The following is a 9,877-nucleotide window of genomic DNA, read 5'->3' on the forward strand; positions in this document are numbered from 1 at the left end:
TATCTATTGTATGCGAGCTACTTGCAAAGGGTGGGTTGGCTTGTAACTTTTGGGAGACTGTGGGAAAGAAACTCTGTTTCTTCACTGTATATTTTTGACAGAGAATTAATGAAAGGCAACGACTTTGTTTCATGAGATTCTTGTGGTTGTGAGTGTAGCAAATGTGTCTCTTATGTTTTTCATATGTATCTCGTTATGTTTCATAATTCAATTCATGTTCATTTCCAGTGAAATTTTCTGAGTGAGATTAGGTAGAATTCAATTTTATTGCTCTGCCTGTGGGAAAATTTCATGTTCAATGTTTTTCTTCTGTTGAAAAGGATACATGTAACTATACCCTTTTCACTTTCTTCAGCAATCTATTCATGCCGCGTTATCTCAAACTAAATTGTTACACTTTCCTCCTACCTTGCCTCATGGAATAATCTGTGCCTTTGTATTAAATTCTCTATTCCTTGCTGACCGTTGGTCCCATACCATCCCAGAAGCTCGGTCATTCATGAAAATGGTTTCTTGTATCCCTATTCACTTACTAGCCTAAGATCAATATTTCACTGTAAGTCATCTCAGACCATTTTTGCTTATATATTCACTGAGCATGACTCGGAGAGAGCCCTCTCCTGTTCTGGTAGGGTTGCTACCAGACTGAGCGTGGTTTGTGGTTACCCTAATTTTTGTCTTCCTTCAGCCTAAGGCAGATTTAGGTGCTAACATAGTGGCGACTCCACTGGGGAACAAAACTGAAATCAAATCCCCTTGTTTCATAATAATTCTAAGCTTCTGGATGATGAGCTTAGGATTGGATAGGCTGAGTAAGTTGGTTGTGTCTTGTGATTTTTCTCAATAGCATGCTGGCTTCGAGACGATATACCAGAGCCAATCCAGACCCGGATCCTCCTCATATTTACGAAAACCCCAATTTGATTCCAAGACTCCTTCGTCAAGAAAGCACCATAACTCTCGTGTTCAAATCCCATTCATGTCCCGACATTTTTGAGTATCTTGAAGAGCTTGAGTTTGACGAACGGTTTGAGATATCATTGTTTGAGTCTAAATCCGAAAGGGTTGTTGATTATACTGTCCCCAATCCGACAATTTCTTGTAGACCTCGAAACAGAAAGAGCTAATCGGTTAATTGATAATTATATTGTGGCACAGCCCCAAACTCCAATTGCTAGCCCCTTACAAACTGTGCACACTCCTCCAACACCCCCAAGGCCAAATCCACCGAGAGTGATGGCTGCCCGTTTTGCACCCCTTGTTTTGCCCCAAGTTCTAGATGATATGCCAGCGGATTATCAAAGTAAAATCCCATTTTTTGATGGCACTCCTAATAGCATTACTGCTCAGCAACATGTGGACAAAATGGCAGACTTCTATGAACTCCATGAGATCGATGCAGAGAACGTGGCAATGAGACTCTTTGTACAGACATTTGCAGGTGATGTGAGGAAATGGTTCAGAGGTTTGCCGACAGCAAGTATCACTACCTTGGTTGAACTACAAAGACAATTTTTAAATCGATGGGAAGTGAAAAAGAATCCCCTTCAAATTCTGGCTGAATATGAGCAAATCAAACGAAACGCTGGTGAGTCGGTCCAAGATTATTGTGTTAGATTCAATACAGTTTACAACGAGATTCCAGATCATCTAAAGCCACCTGTGGGACTAGCTATGATGAAATTTCTGGATGGTTTTGATACTGATATGGCCTACCAATTAAGAGAGAGAGAACCGGCCACAATGGAAGACATGCAGAAAATCGCGGTCAGCGTTGAAGCAAATCTGCTGTCCAAAAGAGCTAGAGCGAAAGCAGAAAAGAAAATCACTGTGAAAGAAGAGTCTTCTTCAATGGATCAACTACTCAAAAAGGTAGAGCAGATGCTTGAAAGGGTGAAGCTCGACAAGCCTGAGCCACAAGTTAGAAATCCTAACTTCCGTGGCTAGCAGCAGCCACAATATAGAATAAGACAGAGAGATCAGCGAGCCCAAGAGCAGACAGCACAACAGCCGGTACAAACACCTTTGCAGCAGAATTTTGTGCATGGACCGGAGTCAGATGAGGACGGGAATGTAATAGGTGAAGAAAACCACCTCTTTACTCCAGATGAGCTGCCTACTTACATTACCGAAGAAGAAGAGTGTGCGGTGAGTTCAGCTGCACACAAAGACACGGATTTCATTCTAGCTAGTGACACTATTTTAGAAGAAGAATCAGAGGAGTATCAAAGGGGGTATATGAATGCTCTGTACGCACAACAGCAGCGATATTCACTTAGAAACAGAGATGTGCTGACCAAACCAATGCAGAAAAAGAAGGAGGTTGAAACAGCAAAGAATGATTCATCAGCTACACAAAGAAAGGGAAAAGAGGCGGTTGGTCCGGAGAGCAGTAAATCAACATCAGCAGAACAATCACATCAGCAAGCTGCATCAAAGGAAAAAGAAAAGAAAGAAATCCCAGTCAAAGAGGTAGAAAAGACTCCCGCCTTTAGCTTAGAGAATGAGATTTCTAAGTTAAAGGTATCCATCCCCTTGACTGAAATAATGAAGAACAACAGTTATAGAGGACAAATATCTAAGATGTTGAATTTGGACCCAATGTCCGACATGGTAAATGTAGAAGATGATCAGCCTGAAATGATTTTTGGGCCAGCATCGAATGGTGAGTCTCCTGACAGCGATGTGCCACCCTTCTATATCAGTTTACGATTGCATGATTTTGTGTTACATAATGCCATGTTCAATTCCAGAGCTTCTCACAATCTCATGCCCAAGGCTATCATGGATAAGCTTGGTCTGGACATCACCCGGCAATACCATGATCTCTATTCATTTGATTCCAGCAGAGTGAGGTGTATAGGACTCATCAAAGACTTGGTTGTGAGTCTGGATCAGCTCCCAATGAAAAATGTTTGATGGATGTGGTGGTAGCAGATATTCCTCCAAGGTTTGGTATGCTTCTTTCCAGGTCTTGGGTAGCGAAATTGAAAGGGACACTATAGCTAGATTTCTCCTATGCAATGATTCTAGTGTTTGGACAAATGAGGAAATTATATCGGGAACAAAAAATGAAATATATGATCACCAGCAAGGAGAAACCAATAAATCATCCAATTAACTATGTACATACAGATTTAGAGTCTTTTGTTTTGTTTTCAGATAGTTTAAATGATATAGAAAGTCAGATAGTAGAAGCAGATGATATTCTGGAAATAACAGAAAATTTCAGAGAAAATTTGAAGAAAGAAGGACAAGAAAAGCATAAAAATGTTGGGCAATCAGCTGAGAGCAATGGACAGCAAGCAGGCAAGGCACGGCAAACAGATTTCCAGCACTTACAAGAGGAGGAAGAAGGCTTGTGGACCATGGATTTTGATGGAGCAGTAGGAAATGATGGCACTGGAATTGGAATTTGGGTACGCAGTCCTTTCTCCGCCCCAAACAAAGTGCCTAGCAGCGTGAGGGTTTGCTCTTACAAGCTGGTCTTTGAGTGTTCAAACCATGAAGCTGAGTATGAAGCTTTGATTGCTGGCTTGAAGATTCTTAGAAAGTTGAATGCTAAAAGGATTGCGTATATGGCGACTCCAAATTGGTAATAAAGCAGGTCAGAGGTGAGTATCAAGCAAAGCATCCTAGGATGCGGGCCTATCGTAATGCAGTTTTAGACATCTTAAAATTATTTTCAGAATACACCTTGACATGTGTGCCTCGTATACAAAATAGTATTGTTGATGCTCTTGCCAAGGCAGCAAGTAGTTTGAAGATCCCCATGAACTCCAGCAATAAATTTGAAATCCATGTCAAGCATCGTCCAACCATTCCAGACAATCAGAGATATTGGCAAGTGTTTCAAGATGATGAGGAGATTAAGGATTTTCTGCAAAACAAAGGCAAGTTCAAAGAAACCTCAATTGATGTAGAAAATGACGATGGTAAAGGGAATGGTACAGATGACGTGCAGATCAATGAAATGGACGTGTTGCAGCTGAAGAATAACATTATTCCTAAAGGCTTGATACCTCTAGAAGAACTTTTTGATCAGGATGATGTAGCCCGCAAGCCAACATTGCAGCCAACAAAGAAGGGTGTAGAAGAGGTCAACATTGGAACAGCTGCCAATCCTAAGTTGGTAAAATTGTCTAAAGCATTGCCGCCAAAGATCAAGGACAAATATATCAGTTTGATGGCTTCATTTGCAGATGTGTTTGCTTGGGACTATTCTGATTTAAAGACCTATGATACCAATATTATTCAACACACGATACCCATCAAGCCCAATCAAAAACCATTTAGACAGAAGTTGAGAAAGATAAATCCAAAGTCGTTGCCATCTATTGAAAAGGAGGTAAATAGGTTGTACAAGTCGGGTATCATTGTGCCCATCAGATTTTCAGATTGGATCTCTAACTTGGTGCCCGTACGAAAGAAGACAAGTGAGATCCGCTTGTGTATTGATTTCAGAAATCTAAATAAATTCTCATTGAAGGACAACTATCCACTGCCCAGGATGGACCATATACTTCAGCGAGTAGTGGGGGCATCTCGTATGTCACTACTTGATGGTTATTCTGGATATAACCAAATTTCTGTCCATGAGGATGACCGAGACAAGACAACATTCACCACTCCATGGGGAACCTTTCATTATGCCAAAATGCCTTTCGGTTTAAAGAATGCAGGTGCCACATTTCAGCGTGAAATGGAATTGGCTTTTGCGAATGAGAAGGATGTGTTTTTGGTGGTGTACCTGGATGATTTGACAGTGTTTTCCAAATCTGATGAAGAGCACATGCATCATCTAAAAATTGTCTTTCAAAAGTGCAGAAAATATGGTTTATCACTGAATCCAAAGAAGAGCTTATTCGCCATGGAGGAAGGCAAATTACTCGGGCATATTATTTCAAAGGATGGCATTCGTATTGACCCAGCACGTGTGCAAGCAATTCAATAAATCGATCTGCCCCGGAATAAAAAAGAGATACAATCGTTCAATGGTAAGATGAATTTTCTGTGTCGCTTTGTGCCTAATCTTGTTGAACACTTAAGAGAGATGACCAACATGCTCAAGAAGGATAGCCAAGTGAAATGGACAGAGGAGGCTGTAAAATCTTTCAATTTGGTCAAATTGGCCCTTTCTTCAGCTCCTATTCTAGTCAGCCCGGACTACACTCAGGATTTCATACTGTTTTCATTTGCTTCGGAGCACACTATGGCAGCAGTATTATTGCAGAAAAGAGATGATCATGAAAGACCCATTGCATTCTTCAGCAAGGCTATCAGAGATGCAACTTTAAAGTACAACATCATTGAGAAGCAAGCCCTGGCATTGGTGAAGGCATTGAAGGATTTCCGGGTATATATTCTACAGTCTCATATTCTGGCCTATGTTCCTAACGCTGTTGTAAAAGATGTTTTAGTGCAGACCGATCTGGAAGGAAGAAGAGGCAAATGGATTGCAGCCTTGCTGGAATATGATGTGGAAATAAAGCCCACAAAGCTGGTCAAAGGAAGGGTTGGCGAAGCTAATGGCCGAATCAAACTTGCACGCTTTGGACATAAATCTGATCGCTGCTATGTCTGATGAGAATGAGGAAGGATCAACCATTCAAGTCCCTGAAATGTTTACTCTTTCTCCATGGTATTCAGATATCATATATGTGCTAAAAAATCTATCACCACCGCCCGACATGACTAGAAATAAAGCGAGAACTCTCAAGTTGAAGGCTGCCAAGTTTTGCATTCTAAATTATGCAATGTATTAGAAAGATCCTGGTGGTGTTTTGTTAAATTGTTTGGTGGAAGAGGAGGCAGAGAAATTCATGGAGGATTTCCACGGAGGAGAGTGTGGTGGTCACCTTTTTTGGAAGTCAACTGCAAATAAAATTTTGAGAGCAGGGTACTATTGGCCCACATTGTTTGCTAATGTGTACAAGATGGTCAAGCATTGTCATAAATGTCAAATTTTCGAAGGAAAACAGAAATTACAGCCTTTACCACTTAAGCCTATTGAGGTGAGCGCTCCTTTCCAGTAGTGGGGGTTGGATTTCATTGGTGAAATTCATCCCGCTTCTTCCGGTCAGCATAGATGGATCCTCACAGTGACAGATTACTTCACAAAATGGATTGAAGCAGCACCCACCAGACAAGCTACAGATACGGTAATCATTTCATTTCTTGAAAATAACATCTTGTCTCGCTTTGGTTGTCCGAATAAGTTAATCACCGATAATGCAGCAGCTTTCAAATCAAAGAGGATGGTAGAATTTTGTCATAAATATCACATCATTTTGGGTCACTCAACTGCCTATCATCTGCAAGGCAATGGATTGGTGGAATCTTCGAATAAATCATTGGTCAACATCATCAAGAAGCTGCTGGAAATAAATAAAAAGAGTTGGAATAAGAGGTTGGTCCATGCGCTTTGGGTAGATCAGATCAGTCAGAAAAAATCCATTGGTATGTCACCGTTTGAGCTTGTTTATGGAGTTGACACAGTATTTCCCACCTCTCTTGCTGCCCCGGTAGTCAGACTTCTTCAGGAGGCAGGAAGTGAAGAAGATCCCATGCAGAGAAGGTTGAATCAAATGGTCCACTTGCAGCAGACAAGAGAAGAAGTTTTCAAGAACACATCCAAATTGCAGGAGAAAATAAAGAAAATCTATGACAGAAAAGCAAAGGCTGATAGATTTCAGTTGGATGATGTGGTGCTAAAGTGGGATGCAAGGAATGAAGAGAAAGGTAAGCACGGAAAGTTCGAGAATATTTGGAAAGGTCCTTTCAAGATTGCAGCATATAGGCGTCAGAATGCCTTCATTCTGAAGGAAATGAACGGGGAAGATTGTCCAGGAGGGCCGATCAATGGTCGGTTGCTCAAACGGTACCACTGTTGATTTATTAACGCTGCTTCCACTGTCATTGTAAATACCATTGTTATTTCAATTTGGTTTCAGTCTGTCAAGTTAGTTTTTGAGTCATTTCAATGTCAAGTTTGAGTCAATTTCTTGGTCATTTCAGTTTCATAAATAAGTCAGAGTCCTGTGTTGTAGTCAAAATGATGACTCCATAGCCCAATGGACAAAAGGCACTATCTAGCTCCTCGAGAGATCTGTTGTTCTTGGCACCTCCAAGGAGCTACCATCCCCCATTGGAGCCAATGTTAGAGTCAGTCTGGTCAGCCCTCCGTCAGAGATCAAAACTCTTTATGCATTTCATTTTTAGGTGTCTCGCTCCATTAATTTAGCTGCATTCCACTAGGGCCATGCCATGATCTGACAGAGAAAGTCATGCTAGTCATTTCCCCTCATGTCTGGCTCCTGCTGGCTTATGTCTTTATGTCAAATAATCAAAAAGTCCATAACAGTCAAGGTCTGGTCCTTTAATGGAAAAAAGTCATTTTTGGTCATTAGGTCTAGGGATTGATCAATTTGGTCTTTAAATATGTCCAGTAAAGCCATGCAGGCCAGAGTGAAGAAAAGTCAAATAGTGTCATATGTGACAAAATTTTCAAAAAGAGTCGACAGTTGATTTCTTCAGGTGCAGTCATGGTTCCAGTGACCAGATGCTCTGTCATGCAATCCCTGCAAAAGTGTTGAAAATTTCATCGTTTGAGCCGAGATTTCAGAGGAAAAGTGAAAATCAGGGTTATATTAAAATCAGTGAAAAAGTGTTGAACATAACATTATAAAAATGGGTTTTTAAGGATGCAAAAATTTAACCCATCACTTCCAAGGCTATATATACAAGTGTTCATCAAAATCAAAGTCATTGTGCTAATCCAAGCCTTGAAGAAACATTGCAAAGGGTGTGAGTGTGCATTGTGCGTGTTTGAGTGAGTTGGAGGCAGTTTCAAAGAGTGTGGCGCATATACTCAGGGGCGCGACGCACACGGAGGGCGCGGCGCACATAGAGCCAACCCTCAGTTCAAGTTTTCCATGGGTGTGATGCACACCCAGGGCGCGGCGCATTGGGTTTTGCGCGCGGCGCACACAGACCAAGGGCCGAAAACAGTGCCAAATCACTTCAAATTTTTGTGAAGCCCGTCAAATTGAAAGGTAGGCTCTATGACATCACTTGTTCATCAAATTTTATAAATGATATGGGGGTTTATAGCGATGTTTGAATGTAACCAAATTCATAAAATCAACCACAAGAAATCACCAAAAACAATGATGGCTAGGGTTGCTAAGGTGTGGTGTTAGTGCCAAGGTTCCATTTCACCCCTCATTTTCCCCTCACCTACCATTTTTTCCTACCCCCATTTTTCTCATTTTTCCTACTATCACTACCCTAACACTACCAAATTCCTTATTCCCTTACCCCTCCTCCTATCACTCAATACAAACCCTAAAACCCTACCTTTCCAAAAAACCAAACCCTACCCTATCAAAATTCTCCTATAACCCTTATGCCCATTATATTATCCCCCTCCTAATACTCCCTTGTTTCATTGTCCCCTTGGTGGCAGATTATAAAAAAAACATAGATTTCATCATCATCAAAGGGGCAGCCTAAATTCAGTTCATAAAACAACAGCCATGGCATCCGAGGTTTCATCGGAGTATGAGGAGGAAACCCACAGTGATACAGCTTCAGGAGAACAGGCCCCCAGGAGACATCACCAGAGTGGCAAACATGTTAGCGATGAGCCAAACACCCTCATCGAGTTGCAAGCATGCCCTCTTGCTATGTCATGTTTCCAGCATTTAGCATGTCTTGAATTTTTTCAAAGGGTGGCAAATGTCAGAGTTCATCATGAGTTGGCCCGTCTTTTTGCACTTCACCTACATGGAGGTCAGTCTATCTTGGCTGGGGTCACTTTCACATTGACACCTGAAACCATATCAGTGGCAACAGGCATACCAAATGTTGGAGAACAGTGGCATAAGAAGAAGAAGGTGGAGAGGCATCATTATGAGCCTTACATTAAGGCCAGTTGTTTGAGTCAGCTTACAAGAGTCTTCCCGTTCAGATTTTTGAGAGATGAGTATGCTCCGCTCATGAAATTGATCATGAAATACTTCAGTTGTGAGGGGAGGTTTTCTTGCCTTTATGCCTATCACATCAGGTTGCTCATGCACTTTACCAGGGTGCGAATGATGAACCTCCCATTTTTCATTTGCGAGAACATAGAGAGGATGAAAAATTTCATGCAGCACAAGACCCCTCGACAGCAGCTCAATAGTGTTTATCACTTTGCTCTTTCCCAGATTTTGGTGGACCATCAGTTGGGATTGCAGGGTATTGCTTGGGAGGACTTCATCTCCCGTGACTTCTTCAGCGCTCCACAGGTAGTATCAGAGGCAGAGCATGAGATAGGTGGTCCATCACATCAGTATGAGTGCCATGAGACTGCTACTATGCCAGTAGTCATCACCTATCAGAGAGGCAGTAGATCCTTATTTGCTGCAGCAAAGCGAGTGTTATCTCCACCCGGGGTGGAAGGGGCCTCGCTTCTGACATCAACATCACATGAGCAGGGCAGAGGTAAGGAGCCAGTGCAGGAGGAAGGGCCATCAGGTGAACGAGAGACCGAATTCGTTCTCCTCCATGATGATGAGATAGATACAGAACCAACAAATGCAGAACTTACAGAGATCATCCAGGAGCAGCAATCAGTGATTGAGGTTTTATCCCTTGACTTGGAGAGGGCCAAGTGGAACATGAAGTAGCTGGAGCAAAGAAACAAGCATCTTGAGGATCAGCAGGCGATTATGGAGCTGCAAAACATTCGTGAGCATCGCCAAGCTGCTCAAAGGAGAAGAGTTGAGCTCACATCATTGGAGCAAGAAATCAATGAGGATCGGGAGGCCCATCTTGAGAGCATGAACATGCACTTGGAGAGGCTGCTGGACTGTTGGCATTATGATTCAGGTTT

Source organism: Pinus tabuliformis, chromosome 5_2, assembly GCF_031772625.1.
Source record: "Pinus tabuliformis cultivar Carrire ecotype Pingquan chromosome 5_2, CPIR1, whole genome shotgun sequence".
Taxonomy (NCBI): domain Eukaryota; kingdom Viridiplantae; phylum Streptophyta; class Pinopsida; order Pinales; family Pinaceae; genus Pinus; species Pinus tabuliformis.